Source organism: Dermacentor silvarum, chromosome 10 (assembly GCF_013339745.2).
Source record: "Dermacentor silvarum isolate Dsil-2018 chromosome 10, BIME_Dsil_1.4, whole genome shotgun sequence".
NCBI classification, from domain to species: domain Eukaryota; kingdom Metazoa; phylum Arthropoda; class Arachnida; order Ixodida; family Ixodidae; genus Dermacentor; species Dermacentor silvarum.
The window spans coordinates 61,311,139-61,324,757 of NC_051163.1; the positions used below are offsets into that span (position 1 = coordinate 61,311,139).

At 43.4% G+C, this 13,619-nt stretch overlaps 1 long non-coding RNA gene across 1 annotated transcript; it reads left to right on the forward strand.

The window, feature by feature from the left end:
• LOC125940485 (uncharacterized) lies at positions 1-6,396 on the forward strand. Its single transcript, XR_007463681.1, has 2 exons — positions 1-5,238; positions 5,303-6,396. It is a non-coding gene; the product is annotated as an uncharacterized LOC125940485 (long non-coding RNA).
• Positions 6,397-13,619: the final 7,223 nt, after the last annotated feature.

Genomic DNA, 13,619 nt, shown 5'->3' on the forward strand with positions numbered 1-13,619 from the left:
TGATTTAGGAGGGGCACGTAGGAATGAATTGAGTGTTCGTGCAGGCTAGTGCATTGTGCCTGTGGCAAGGCCTTCTGTCTAGCAACAGGAAAGGTGGCGTATGAAAAATATGAACCTTCCTGATGAACCAGTGCTGAAATGATGAGATGGAAGAACAAGAGCACAATTCAAACACTATCTAGTTGGCAATTAGAACCATGCATTAATGATTAACCAGTGAAAAACAGTCGGTATGAACTGCACAAGGGGCTGGGCTAGTCAGTTTGCGTTCAACATGGCTGATAAAGTGTACGACGGGACAAGTGAACTACAGTGAGTGACAGTGCATCTGTGCCGTTGTCTGCATTGTTTGCCATATTGAGATGGTAGGAAGGAACCAAGGCCAGATAAAAAAAAAAAAGAAAGGTCCTGCATTTTCCTGCCCCATCCCAGCTCTCCATTTATGCATGCCGTATTCTATTGTATAATACTTACATACATCTATTACTTGTTCAAACAGATAGGTTTGGTGTTAAGACGAGAAGAAAACTTTCCGTATTAGAAAGTAAAATGACTGTGGCTGATATTTCAGCCGAGATTCACAGCAGCGTAACTGGGCAGGTCACTTAAAGTGTAGAACAAATAAGTACCGTACTTTCCGGTGTATAAGACGAGTCTTTTTTTTTTTCTGAATTTTTCGTCGGTGCGTCTTATAGAACAGTGCGACTTATGTACGTTTTTTTTTTCCCGGGAAAACTGCCATCGAAATTGGATTCGATGTTATGACCACGTGAAGGGTGCAGGTTGACGTACGTAATTTCTACGTGTTCTGTGCGCGCTATCGAGGTGCCGAATTCTTCTCATGATCGAGTTCCCTAGCGCCGTGTGAGAAGGATGGAGCAGCAACGCAAGTAGCGGCAGGCCGACCACGACTCGGCCGACCCTGAATTCGTAGCATCTGCAGATCGCTGTCAAGATATGGCGCGCGCCGCTGCACTATCTACGCAGTTGCTACCAGAGTACAAACACCCCCCCCCTCCCGCACTGCCTTCCCGCTTTCCTCCCTTGTGTGCGATTCGGCTCACCGTCAAACGCTTTCACTCGCACATACAGCATATGGCGCGCGGGGACGATGTTATCGCTCTTTATCGCCCTTGGTACTTTATACGGAATATCGCGGCAACCACGACAGCAGAAATGCAGCCTGGAGCGGAAATATATGGCACCCATACGCTTGCGCGTGACCCACGTTCACGGAAAGAACCGTCACGATTTTTTAAAAAATTGCTTACTGAACGAAGGGTCTTATACAGCAGTGCGACTTATATACATTTTTTTTCCGGAAAAGCTGCCGGTTTGAGGGGGGTGCGTCTTATACAAAGGTGCGACTTATAGACCGGTAAATACGGTAGTCTATTAAAGTCACAGAATGATGGTCAAAAAAAAAAGGGAAATGCACTTGAGGGCAGCAGAGCATAAGATCAACTGATTAGATGTGCATATTTGGAGGTATAGGATCTAGTTGGCTGATGCAGGGCAGAAGAGGCTGAATATCACCAGGCGAAGCCTTTGTTTTGCAGTGAACCGAAATAGGCTGATGATGAAATACCATGATGCATTGTTCTTTAACATTTGTTCTGTGCTGTTGTTCCTTGTGGCCCTCTGTTTGTGCTGGTTCAAGGAGTACTTACATGACATTTCTGACTTGTAACTTTTTTGCGGTAAGTGAAAGTCCAAACCATCTAAACCCTACAAAATATACTGGGATGTGTCAGAGCGCGTTAAATCAATTGCTATGTTCCTGCCAACCAGTATTTGTGTTGGTATTTGTTTTGGTACCCTGAGGGAGGGTGCTTTGGGATGTCTTGGTACATTGATTTGCTCCATTCCTACAATTGCTACAGCTGCCACTTTTTACGACAGTCAGGAGTAGTGCTTGTAGCATTCACATTCATTTTCTTTTATAACAGCTATGTCTGCAAATTTTGCTTCGTGTCATGATGTCACAATAATGTTGATGGCCCCATGTCCAACATTTTGAAAGCAACCAGAGTGCAAAAAGTATAATATAAAGTGTTTCCGAACTTTCGTAACTGCTAAGTATCACCATTCTGCATGCGAGATGCATGTTGTAGAGTTTCTACAACTTTAAAATATGGGTCAGTACTCCTTTGACTATGACACATATTTATAATCGACAGCTAGTCCAGCTCACCACTTTAAGTTAGAAAAATTTGTGAAAGCAGAATGAAGGGTCATGTTGGCCTGGACATTTTTTATTGATACAGTGAAAAGAGGTCTAGTTGGCTGAACTAGTTGTGGCAAAACACATTTGGCTGTGTCACTTAGTGTAGTGGACAGCGAGTGTGAGGATTGAGAAAGACGCGCAGCTATTACTATCAACATTTCTGTGTTGAATGTTCAGTAGCAAACTGTGCAACATAGGAAGTAGCCTTGACAGGACTGGGATAAAGCATGTAATGCAGCAGTGTTTACATTGTCAACTAAGATATGGGTTCTCCTATTTAAAGTGACACTTAAGGCAAAGATTAAATCCATCCATATTGTCGGGTTACCCTTCTGGAATCTGCAAAATGCAGTTCTACATGAAGAGACGACGGTTGCAGAGAAAATCTTGACTGAAGCAGGGTGGACAGTTTTCCACAATTCAAGTTACCTGCACCAAAAGAGCTTATCATGTAGCTGTTCCAGCAATCTCGGAGGTCATGCTTTGCCACCACACTCCTGCGTAAAGCATTGACAGACTGGTGTAAAGAGGTAGTACTTGCGAGTCAGTCCTCTAGGAAAGTTCAGTAAGTGCTGCCAAACTGCATTCTGTTGCATGTTAAAGTGCAATGTAAATAACTTTTCTGTCTCCAGAGGTTGGCTACTATTTGCCAGTTATAAATGTAATGTTTTTATCAGTGAAGCTGGCACTGTACTTTCATGGCAGCTGTACCTGTTCCATCCAACGTTCGTCTTTTTCAAACATACGAAAGTCGTTTTGGTATGATGTTTAAACACCTTGCAATATAAATCTGTTCTTTCAGCTTAGCCTAATGTTTGACTTTCTCTTTGATGCCCACATTGACAGAAACTAGTCAATATTTCGTGCTGTAATTAAAGTAGTCACTTTACTATGAGAGTTTGTGGTTCTGCTTCGTTTGCTGCTTGAAGCCACTGTAAGAGGGAGTTTTTAGGAGGTACCATATTTGAACAGTGATGGCAGTAAGTGAGAACCATCTTGACACTGTATTCGATGATGCGATGAACACCTTTACAAAATGCTGTTGCACTTGTAGCTGAGGTTGACTGCAGTCTCATTGCGTGTACTGCTTGTTGTAGTCTGGATTAACTGCCATTTTGTGGGTTTCACACAACTCTTAGGTTTTCTCTCTGTAGCCGGTTGGTACCTGACCTCTGCAGACTGTCGGTACCTTGGGTAGGCACACTGACTGGAGTTGAAGTTGTGATGCTGGCACTGGCAGAGCCAATTGTTTTGGAAAACATGTGCACTAGTCTATTTTTACAAAGAGTGGTGTCAGTAAAGTGCTCACGTTTACTTCTGTAGCAAATATTTAGTCCACTGGCACTGTATTATGATGAGGGTGAAATGCAGAAATGCTTCTGTACTCAGATTCAGGTGCACATTAAAGTTCTTATGCTGGTTATAATTCATATCAACCCAAGATAGCGTCCCTCGAAGCTCACTGTCCAGTTTCATGACGTTGTGCTGCATCAGTTATCACTTGTGCTGGACCAGTGTGTGCTGGAGTGTGTGGCTCTTGTTCAGCTGCTCTGAAGGGGGCTGAATACTTTTGATGATTGCAACCCTTACGAAACTTGTGCCATTCATCACAATATTTACTGAGTGACCAAGTGGTTCTCTGACTTTCGCAGAGTCTCCTGTTAATGTCCAAAAGTGCAATTCTTTATTTACATTTTCATTGTGCTGTCAGTAAACGGATTGCTTGTCAGTAAAGCTTCAGGCATTGCAGGCATGTGATGTGCTGCTGAAACTTGGCCCTTACTATTACTATTACAATTTCTTTCCCTCCTTTATTTGGCAGCTCTAGTGGTTCATAGTTATGTACAAAGCCTCACTTTCTCAAAAAAGCAAGGAATACAAAAATGACATAATCTTTTAATGCAGCCAGTTCAATATGCATGTCAGGCGCAGTTCAACTTCGACCGTCACGACAACTGGCAGTGTGATGGTGGTTAGGTGGCGTTGCGAACTTTTGATGCATGTGCCAGTCAGCCCTTTGCAGTAAACATAGGCCACACCGTGAAAGAATTGCCAAAAAACGAGCCTGCGGTGGCCTACTTCCTACGCTGCCAAATTGGCTTGTTCCTCCTGCTTCATTGGGCACTTCTTTGCGTTCAGATGATAAGCCTAGATATTAGCTGAGTGCATAGTTCGACAGAATAAGCAGATACTCACTCGCTAGTATTTTCGCAGGCTATGTACATGCTCGCACTCACGTGCAATCACACTTGCTGGCACTCGCTCACATTCCTACTCATGCCCACTCATACTCACCAACACTAATTTGCTTTCATAGTCATTTCTATTCACACATACCAGCGCCCACTCTCACATACATAATCATGTCCACTCACACTTGCTGACAGTCACGTGCGTTCATACTCACATCCATTCAAAATCACTGTCACTCGCATTGATGGGCACTCACTCCCGTTCATACTCGCAGCCTTCGTCGCCCACTAACGCTCCATCGCCCACTAACGCTCCAGCTGCGAAATAAGTGTGAATCGAGTGTGAGCCAGTGTACTCGTGCTCGTGAGCGAGTATGCCGACCTATGGGATAAGTTGAGAAGGATAACCCGCCGTTGGGCTGCTAAGCACGAGGTCACGAGATTGAATCCCGGCCGTGGCGGCCACATTTCAATGGGGGCGAAATGCGAAAACGCCCGTGTACTTATATTTAGGTGCACGTCCAAGAACCCCAGGTGGTCCCAATTATTCCGGTGTCCCCCACTACCGCGTGCCTCATGATCAGATTGTGGTTTTGGCACATAAAACCTCGTAATCAAATTTTTTAACTTGAGAAGGATAACGGTTACTGGAGGGGCTCAATTTTTGTTAGTTACATTCACATGAAGCCATTGAAAACACAGGCAAAATGAACGTTATTCTTAAAAATTGATTTAAATATGGAAATAATAGGGAAGAAGGAAGTGAAAGTGGGCAAGAAGACAACATGCAGGTGGTGGGCCCAAGTTGGCATCAAAAAGGTTCACTGATGATTAACATATACCCTGTTGTGCATACCCATGGAGCAAAGTTGGCATCAAAGAGGTTCATTGAGGACTGCACATACCCAGAAGGCATGTACCCAGGGAGCCAACTTGGCATCAGAGGTGTTCATTGAAGAGCAGAATATACTCGGAGACATAAGTTAGTCTAACAGTTGGTTTCAACCCCTGTTCCTAACGCTGTAACCACTATATATAAACACTCCCTGGGTTAGTTTAGTGGTAAAACATAAATACCCCAGAAAGCGGATGGGAAAACTGCTCCGCGGTAGCTCAATGGTGAGAGCATCGCACGCGTAATGCGAAGACGGTGGCTTCGTTCCCCACCTGCGGACAGTTGTTTTTTCATCCGTTTTCATTTCCATTAATTTGTCATTTCTTTAATTCAATGAGTAAGTACAAGTAATTTCCCCTATGTTGTGCTTGGTGTCATTGTTTGTTGGCTTCTTATGATAGGACTTTTACACACGCACACACCACACACACAGGGACCCAAGTTTGTGGGAAAACGGTTAGAGACAAACATAGATAAATCCCTAAAGGTGCGTGAGGTTCCCAAAGATTGCTAATCACATTAAAAAGGTTCTAGTACACTCTAACTGCAGTGTCACTTGCTTGTTGCATTGTGTGCAATGCCACACTGCGCCTGAGGTGTGTTCTGAACTAATTGCAATAAAAGTTTATGTAGTTATATGTTGTGGTAGTCAGAAATGTATAGTTCATGCATTATTTTCATGTGGCCACTGTGGAAAGCAATGGTGGACACTAATGAAGTGTCATGCCTGTATAGCAGAAATCCTAGCACTAGCCACTAGAACCGTTGCCACTGTGTGCTGTGAAGTATAGTGATGTTCTGATTACTTGTGTCTCAAAGTGTGTGACAGAGGCTTTTAGAGAAATCATTTTGGAACGCATTGGGGTTGAATGTCTTGAATCTGTTGGTTGCCTCAAGATTTCTGCTAAATGGACATGACTTCACTGCTACCAATCCCTAATTATTCAATGGCAGCATGTGCTATTGCGTAAATATTTGAACAGGTAATTATGAGTAGTTTAATTAAGCACCACAATATGCGAAGCCAGTGATGTCTACCTGTATAAGTAATCTGCTTGAAGATACCTTCTCCGTGTTTAAAACCACAAACCCACAGGGTATTTCAAAAGTATGCCATTAGGGCTTCAACTTTGTGTGTATAAGGATGCTTCATGCTAGCTCAGTTGCAGTCATTTGCCAAATTATGCATGCTTGCATGTACCTACAAGTCATTTGTGTGCCATAACCTGAAGAAGCTGGCCTGTTATCTTGTGTTTCTTTATTTTTGTGCTGCCAAAACCTTTCTGTTTTGTAATTGTTCATCCTTTCAAAGGCAGATATAGTGGCACTATTTATAGATTAAGTTAGAATATATATTATAGCCTTTTTAGATGTGTGACAGATCTCATACTTTCCATCTGTCTTTCATCTTTCAGAGCAAGGAATATTACAGCAGATAAACTGTTGTCAGAAGTTTGGCTGTTTTTATTTTTATTGAGATAATTTGATTATTATTACTTTGTCCTGTGTAATTTCTTTTTATTGAGATAATTTGATTGTTATGACTTTGACCTGTGCAATTTTTTTATTGAGATAATTTAATTGTTATTGCTTTGTCCTGTGCAATTTCTTTTTATTTAGATAATTTAATCGTAATTACTTTATCCTGGTGAAAACTAGCTATGGTGTTTCTACTTTGTGCTTACGGCTGTTAAGTTTTGTCTGGAGAGTGGTACAGCATAGTCCAGTGTTAAAGGAAGCACTTGGTTGGTTGGAAGCACATAATTGGTTGGATTAATGCCCATATAAACGCAGGTATTTTTGTATTTATGAAAATTAAAAGAAAAGGGGCTGGTGTGGCTTATTAGGCATACTTGTATGCGTAAAAAATAATCTGCAAGCCTTCATGTTGTACAACTATATGAATTGTAATCAGTGGCACCGAGCTAACCATGTGTTTCCTTTAAAAGCATACCATGTTGTACTTCATTGCATTTGAGTATGTGAAACAAAACTGTCTTTGGATTAAAGTTTATCTATCTATGTGAAACCTTTAAAAAACACTTCCTCTGTAGTTTTAGTTTAAAAACTTGTTTTAGGTAAGCTTCACAACGCATGCCCTGTGTGTTGGCTGCCTAGCTGCTGTCGCAAACAAAAATCTTTGAAGGGAATTTCATGTAACTCAAAATAGTAGCGCTTTAGTGTAACTTCTTGCAAGTTGTTTTGTTGTTCGAGAAGCACACTGTGTGCATGTTGTTTTAGGGCAGCCATTGTTTATTATTTTATAATAAAAATTATTTCTTACTCCCAGTTCAGAAGCTGAATGTGAATTTCTTGTCGCCTGCCCTACCGCACTGTGTGCAGTCTTATTGCTGTACTTGTGCTTTCTCACTGTTTTTAGTCCTTGCAGATATTGCACTGTTTGATGGAAAATAAGTATAAAATGTCCGCGATCAAGAAACCATGTGGTTTCATGTGCTTTAAAATAGAGCAGTGCTTGCTTGTATTCCATGGCCACTGGACTTTGGGAGTATTCTGGGCCACCAGGTTTTCAATATACAGTTAAAATATAGCAACTTTAATTAAATGGCAGTGTGGCATTGAGTTGACATGCCATTTCAAAGCTGGCACCAGGCTTTATGCTATTAAAGGGCACATCTAATATACAGTGATGTAAAAAAGAATATTCTGCATTTTTGGTCTTCGAGCAAAACAGCTCCTAAAGCTGGCGCTGTAGCTGTCTTATACCAGTGTCACACTGACACTTCCGATAGCAATTGAGCTCAATCAGGATTGAATTTCTTAATTGTGATTGGCAGTTTTGTGCATGCTGCATGAAGGAGACAACCACAATCGGGCCCAGTTGCAATCAAAAGTGTCTCTAGTGACTGGGGTACTAGATCACTAAAAAAAATTAAATTATGGGGCAGTAGCCTTAGACAATATAGATAATAACCTCTTGAGCACTCATTTTCACATCATTTGCACCACATTGCATACCCGATGTCTGAAAAGAATGTATCGGAAGGAAACTGTGCCCCTAGATCAGTATCTCACAAATCGCGTCGAAGAAAAATTTGAATGATAAGTGGATAGGTTGGGCATGATACTTCCCGTGGAGTGGACAGTGAGGGACGAAAGAGAGAGAGAGAGGAAACAAGAAACATGCAAACATATGCAGAACACAAAACTTGGAGAATGCTGATAACATTTAGCACCATAAAATGAACCAAGTGTTAGTAAGAACAAGTGTTAGAACTTGTGTTAGAGCAAGTGTTAGAACCAAGTGTTAGTAGTAGTGTCCCATAGTAACCATAGTGTTACTATGGAAATGGCAATAAAACGAAATTTTGTCCGTCACAGTCCTCCTGGGATTTTGTGCACATTCCGTAAGACAGTAATGGAGAAAGCAGCCGATTGCTCTTAAGATGCAGGTAATGGATTTTTACACAAAAGCTGCCCTTTTTTTTTTTAATAAGAGTTGCAATGTTGGCTAGTTGCTGCTGTACTGTAATGTGTTCTTGTAGCATCAGCAGAAACACTGACACAAGGCACATATACTCAGTGCTGACTTCCAGCAATCCAACGTTCTTTGAAGTTTGCACTGTGTATACGTTGTTGGAAGTTAGCATTGGTGTGTGTGTATATTTGTCAGCTCGCGCTACTATACTCAGTTTTCTGCGTAGCAGGCAATGCAACAGGTGCTGTGCAAGTAGTGTGGTCCTAGAAGTCTCATTCCATGCCTTTTGCAAGGCAGTTCTTAATCTGCGACGGTTTCTATGGAAGATCTACTTTATATACTAGAACTACAACGTGTGGATCCAATCTTACTTCAAATCACATGTTACTTGTTTGCATTTGTGTTTTCAGTATGCAGGTGGTGTACTGTATTTTCGTTGCGAGCGCTGATGTGCTGTGGTCACTGGCCACAGACAAATGTCGCTCCGCTTGTTTGCTGGTAAATGGGCTCAGATCTCCGACCCCGTTGATGTAATAAATACGTCATATTTTCCTGTGACATAAAAGTATGACACTTAATTTTACATCAGATTACGCGGTGCTTTCCTGCGTAATTGTCTTTCATACGTGGCACTATTTTTTTTGGTTGCAGACTGTCAGCAGGGAGGGAAGTCTAGCCTTTTTAAAAGCATTGCCTGTTATGTATGAATCACAGTATAGAACACCTTATATTCTTAGTCACTACTGTATATAGGTGTATGCTCTGAACAAAATGCATTGCCCATTCTCTAATGCACTTGGTTATTTGCACTAAATTGTGTGAGTTGTGTAATCATTCTGCAAATAATTTTGAAGATCAGCTTGCACAGCTTTGAAGAGCCACTTGCAACCTGCCATGTTTGAAGTGACGTTTACACAAATAATATTTTAAAGTGGTGCTTTCTTTGCCTATTTTCTTTACTTTTTTTGGCGTTAGCTGTCTTGCCGAGTTGACACAAGCCCACTACAAAGTGCTACTTCCCAGTAGGCCAGTACCTCCTAGTATTGCTTTTGTGCGACACTAGGGCCCCATAGATAGCAACACAATTCTGTCGTGGCTTACTACTCTACTTACTTAAACCGGAGCTTTCTTTAGCTCTTCCCCCACAGGCATAGGTAAACTGTACAATACAGAGAGAGATTTCAGGGGAAAAGAGAATAGAATCGAGGAGATATTGCCAAAAATGCTAGACAGCTATGTATGTATATAATACCTGATTAGCTCAAGCAGGCTAGGTGACTATTCGTCGCCGCCCTGTTTCAAAGGTTATGCAAATAGATATCATCATCACCTGTGAAACCGTTCATCACCGTCCTTTACAGTACGTTCCTGTGGCAGGAAACCTCTATGTCAGGCCTGGTGGTGAAGCATAGGTAAAGACCAACTACAACGAAATGGAAATACACCAGTAACAACCTGTCATAAATCATTGGTCTGCTGCCTTAGGCTAAAGTGGCATCTACCTAAGCCCTCCTCCCTTGCTCCTTCTTACCCTCTCTCTCTCTTTTGTTGCCGCGAAGCATGGGGGTGGTGGGCTTAGCTAGGTCATAGACCAATGAATAATGACACGTTGTATAGCGAATTTGTTGTGTGCTTCACCATTATGGACTCTATCGGCCGGGTGATCCCATTTTGACAGAAGCGCCAGGTTCTCGCGTAGTGCGCATTTCCTTCGGCTCGGGACGAAATGAGCAAATCGTGTTCTCCGTGGTACCTAGGTGCAGATTCTTTCTCTCGTAACTCACACATACGCACAAGTGTCAGGCATGGCAGCACAGCTCTCGCGTGTCTGCGCCCTTGACAAGACAGAAATACATGTTTCTATGCCTGAAAAGCAAAAAAAAGGCAATATGTAGAGTTTCGCAGGTCTAGATGTTACCGGAAATGCGTGGCACTGGTACATGCAGCATCAATGTGCACTGTAAATCAAATTACACTCATAAGGGTGTTTTATGTGTCTGAACACATACATTCGAAATATGTGCTTTGCATGCAGAAAAACTTTTATTAAAGAGGTACTCACATGAAATTTCCAAAAATTCATTTTTCTTTTTGTGGTAAATGAAGGTAACTCAGTTTCGGTTTCGTTTCCCAGGAGGATACTGTCTTGACATCACGATACGTGGCGTTGTGCCACTAAGCCCGAGGGCGCGAAATCGAATACTGGCCGCGGCGGCTGCATTTTGGTGGGGTGAAATACAAGAATGCCTGTAACCGTCCATTGGACGCACTCCTCCAGGTGGTCCAAATGAATCCGGACTTGACCGAGAATGCTGAGGGGGGGGGGGGGGGAGGAGAGTGGGAAGGGAAGGCTGCGTAATAAAAAAAATCGACGATTATGATATTCCCTAATGCGAAATTTGAGCGTAGCTGTTTTAGGTGTTTTGAATTGCGTTATATTGAGGCGAAGAATTTGAATCTGAATGGCAGGGTGCTCTCGGCGGCGGCGCTGAGCCTCTGCTCGTGCAGCTTCTTTAGCAGCAGTGGCAGACGAAGCTCTTCCAGTAAGAGAACACGGGTGTGCATGGTTTCCGCGGAGCGCATTCTCTAGCGGACGCGGCGAAGGCGATATAGTGCATGTGCAGTGGGTCGCCGCCATGGAGTGTGTCTCGTGCGGCACTCCCCTTTCCTACTAACCTTTTTGCGATACTCTCCTTCACTTTCCTCCTCGCGCTCTCTTCGCTATCGCCGTCTTTCATCCCCCTCTGCGCTCCGCGTTCGCTCTTTCGTCCTTCGCTGTGCTCGTTTGCTCGGTTACGCCGAGGTATGCCGACGCTCAATGCAGGAATGGGCGCCTAAGAGCTGCACTCTAAAATAGGTTTAGCTTGTACGCGGACGGACCGGGCGTTGGGGCAGAACCGTAAACGTGAGCGGCCTGTATGGTGCTGCCACCTGGTGGTACAGGGATTAAACAGACAAAAACAGATAATATTGCAGTAACCAAGTGTATTCTACTTCCCTGCTGGTGTAAATTTTCGGCAGTGGCGTAATCGTATTGCTGCCAAAAATTTACACCAGCAGCGAAGTAGAATACACTTGGTTACTGCAATATGAGCTGTTTTTGTCTGTTTGAGCTCTGCGCCACCAGGTGGCAGCACCATACAGGCCGCTCGCATTTACGGTTCCGCCACCACGCCCCAACACCCAGTCCGCCCGCGTTTACCCAATTACCGGACAAGCTAAACCTCTCTAATATTCAAGGTGATTTGGCACGTGCCCGATACTCCCCTGCGGGACCCCTGGCGACGCCACTGCAGTTAGATGTTTATTATTGGGACATGTCATTGAAAGTGAATGTAGCCATTTAGCCAAGGGCCCGCCACGTTGATGCGGCTCAGAATCTCAGACCAAAATTAAAATACAAAGAATTCAATCTTGAAGCATTTTCACCGGTATAGAGAAAGGCGTTCAAACACTCCAGGATACACTCATCCAGCGCGCACGTTAGACTAAAGTGAAGCTTTCGTTAAGCGGTCGAATAAATGCTGTAAAACTAAATGGCATGCTCATCGTCACATTGTGCAACTTTAATGTCATGCAATGCGTGTGCACTACGCTGTTCACAAGCTGTGGCGAAATTCAAGGAGCAGTTCATGCGAATGCTTACTGTGGGACGTCGACGCAGTGCTGTCACGAGGAGGAAAGCGAAGCTTTCGCACGTTCTACCCGACATGAACACGCTCTCAAAAATAGTTGGTGTTGTTGCGAGAGAAGTTTGCGTGCGAGCGGGACCTAATGATTTGGGAGTGAGATAGACAGCATTTATTGACACAGAACGGTTACGTGAGCGTCTTGTTGCGGAAGGGTCGGGTGGTGGGCCTCGGACATGGCGATTAAGAGCAATGAGAGGCCGAGCATTGCAAACAAAGGGCGCTGCTCTGTTCAGAGAGGCCCGCGTATCCCGCAGACTATATCTCACGTGCCCGCTGACGCTCTTGTCCGGCAGGAGCCGAAGTGTGCACTTTTAACAGGAGCTTAAGTTCTCCTGCTAGATAACTGTTTTTTTTTTTTTTTTCTAGCGACTAATGGGAGCTTGCAGCAGGGCGCTTGCATCGAGGCGCCCTTAAAGCCCATTTAAAAGGACACTAAAGGGAAAAATGATTTCTTCTGTATCAGTAGATTACCCTTCCACAATACCGAAAACACCACTCTTAGCGCGAGAAGCCGCTTGCTAAGCCAGAAAGAAACGAAAAACACAGATACCGTTAACACAGAGGCGAGTGGCGACGCCACTTTGAAGTTCCCGCACCAGCTCACCATGACGTCATAAATTTTGACAGCGTCTTCTCGGTCCCAGTTAATTCTTTAGCGGTAAATATTGACTACATTGTGTTCTAAAGGAGCCCAAGACTGAATATGGCAAGTTTCACGAACTTTTACTGAGCCAACGTGGCACAAATACGAAAAATTACTTTAGAAGTCGTGACGTCACACTGAAGTGCTGACGTCGGGGTTACCGCGCGAAAAAAAAAAAAAAAAATTAACTTTCAGTTTCAAAGGAGCATACATAAACGTTACTAGTGTTTAGACTCTATAGAGCGTCGGCCTGTTGTGCCTGAAGTCTCTATGTTGTGCCTAAAGAACGACGTTTGATCGCACCATCGAACGCGCACTTTAATTTTTTTCCCAGCTATTTATTTTCAGTTATTTATTCTGCAAGACAGCTGCAGTTAGCAAAATAAGGGAGGTTTCACAAAGGGGTTTTGCTTTTTAGTGTTAACTAAAAAAAGCGCGAAGCATACAACCTCCGTCTGCCGATGGACGCGAAGACGACGACGACGATGCCGGGAACGTGCACTAGGTTAGGGTGGCTAGAATGGTGCTCAT